This window comes from Pristiophorus japonicus, unplaced genomic scaffold (genome assembly GCF_044704955.1).
Source record: "Pristiophorus japonicus isolate sPriJap1 unplaced genomic scaffold, sPriJap1.hap1 HAP1_SCAFFOLD_682, whole genome shotgun sequence".
NCBI lineage: Eukaryota > Metazoa > Chordata > Chondrichthyes > Pristiophoridae > Pristiophorus > Pristiophorus japonicus.
The window spans coordinates 249,346-251,845 of NW_027254595.1; positions in this window are offsets into that span (position 1 = coordinate 249,346).

Here is a 2,500-nt window from a genome sequence, read left to right on the forward strand (position 1 = left end):
ATATTATTGTCTCTCTCTCTCTCTCTCTCTCTATCTCTCTGTCTCGCTCTCTATCTCTCTATATATATTATTGTCTCTCTCTGATTCTCTCTCGGCCTCTCTCTCGCTCTCTATCGCTCTATCTCTCTCTCTCTCTCTATATATATATTATTGTCACTCTCGCTCTCTCTCTCCCTGTCTCTCTCTCTCTCTCTCTCTCTATATATATATATATTATTGTCACTCTCGCTTTCTCTCTCCCTGTCTCTCTCTCTCTATATATATATATTATTCTCTCTCTCTCTCTCTCTCAGCCTCTCTCTCGCTCTCTATCGCTCTATCTCTCTCTCTCTCTATATATATATATATCCCTGTCTCTCTCTCTCTCTGTCTCGCTCTCTATATATATATATATATTATTGTCTCTCTCTCTCTCTCTCTCTCTCTATATATATATATATATATATTATTGTCCCTCTCTCTCTCTCGCTCTCTATCTCTCTATATATAATTGTCTCTCTCTGATTCTCTCTCAGTCTCTCTCTCGCTCTCTATCGCTCTATCTCTCTCTCTCTCTATATATATATATCCCTGTCTCTCTCTCTCCCTGTCTCTCTCTCTCTCTCTCTCTCTCTCTCTATATATATATATATATCCCTGTCTCTCTCTCTCCCTGTCTCTCTCTCTCTCTATATATCCTTGTCTCTCTCTCTTCCTGTCTCTCTCTATATATATATATTATTGTCTCTCTCTCTCTCTCTATCTCTCGCTCTCTATCTCTCTGTCTCGCTCTCTCTCTATATATATTATTGTCTCTCTCTGATTCTCTCTCAGTCTCTCTCTCGCTCTCTATCGCTCTATCTCTCTCTCTCTCTCTATATATATATATATATATCCCTGTCTATCTCTCTCCCTGTCTCTTTCTCTCTCTATATATATATATTATTGTCGCTCTCGCTCTCTCTCGCTCCCTCTCTCTCTCTCTATATATATATATATATTATTGTCCCTCTCGCTCTCTCTCGCTCCCTGTCTCTCTCTCTATATTATTGTCGCTCTCTCTCTCTCTCGCTCTCTATCTTTCTGTCTCGCTCCCTCTCTCTCTATATATTATCTCTCTCTGATTCTCCCTCAGTCGCTCTCGCTCTCTATCTCTGTCTCGCTCTCTCTATATATATATATATATTATTATTTCTCTCTGATTCTCTCTCTCGCACCCTATCTCACTCAACAAATAATATTGTCTGTCTCTCAGTCTCTGTCTCGCTCTCTATTTCTCTGTCTCGCTCTTGCTCTCTCTCTATATATATTATTGTCTCTCTAATTCTCTCTCTCTCTCTCTCGCTCACTATCTCTCTCTCTCGCTCTCTCTAGATATATTTTTATTATTTCTCTGCGATTCGCTCAGTCTCTCTCTCTTTCTCTATATATATATATAAAACATTGTCTATCTGTCTCTCAGTCTCCGTCTCTCTCTCTCTCATCTCTCTCTCTCTGTGTCTCTGCCACAAGTAACTGAACCTGCTCTCAGTCCCACACACACACATTAGGAAAATCCCAGGCTCCAGTTTTGACCTCAGCAGGAGAGAGAGGGGAAATCAGCCAGGGTTCCTGCTCCTGATCACTGCCCAGTGATCCCTGGGTTAGAGAGAGGGGAAATCAGCCAGGGTTCCTGCTCCTGATCACTGCCCAGTGACCCCTGAGTTAGAGAGAGAGGAAATCAGCCCGGGTTCCTGCTCCTGATCACTGCCCAGTGACCCCTGGGTTAGAGAGAGAGGAAATCAGCCAGGGTTCCTGCTCCTGATCACTGCCCAGTGACCCCTGGGTTAGAGAGAGGGGAAATCAGCCAGTGTTCCTGCTCATGATCACTGTCCAGTGACCCCTGGGTTAGAGATAGAGAGAGGGGAAATCAGCCAGGGTTCCTGCTCCTGATCACTGCCCAGTGACCCCTGGGTTAGAGAGAGCGGGGAAATCAGCCAGGGTTCCTGCTCCTGATCACTGCCCAGTGACCCCTGGGTTAGAGAGAGAGAGGGGAAATCAGCCAGGGTTCCTGCTCCTGATCACTGCCCAGTGACCCCTGGGTTAGAGAGAGGGGAAATCAGCCAGGGTTCCTGCTCCTGATCACTGCCCAGTGACCCCTGGATTAGAGAGAGAGGGGAAATCAGCCAGGGTTCCTGCTCCTGATCACTGCCCAGTGACCCCTGGATTAGAGAGAGAGGGGAAATCAGCCAGGGTTCCTGCTCCTGATCACTGCCCAGTGACCCCTGGGTTAGAGAGAGAGGGGAAATCAGCCAGGGTTCCTGCTCCTGCTTTAGACCTGAATGATGATGCAGCTAAGGACACTGTAGTTAATGTAGTCAATGATTGAACACAAGGTCATTGGAACCTGAAACAGAACGTGTGTAAAGCCGCACTGTCGGAGGGGCAGTACTGAGGGAGTGCCGCACTGTCGGAGGGGCAGTACTGAGGGAGTGCCGCACTGTCGGAGAGGCGGTACTGAGGGAGCGCCGCACTGTCGGAG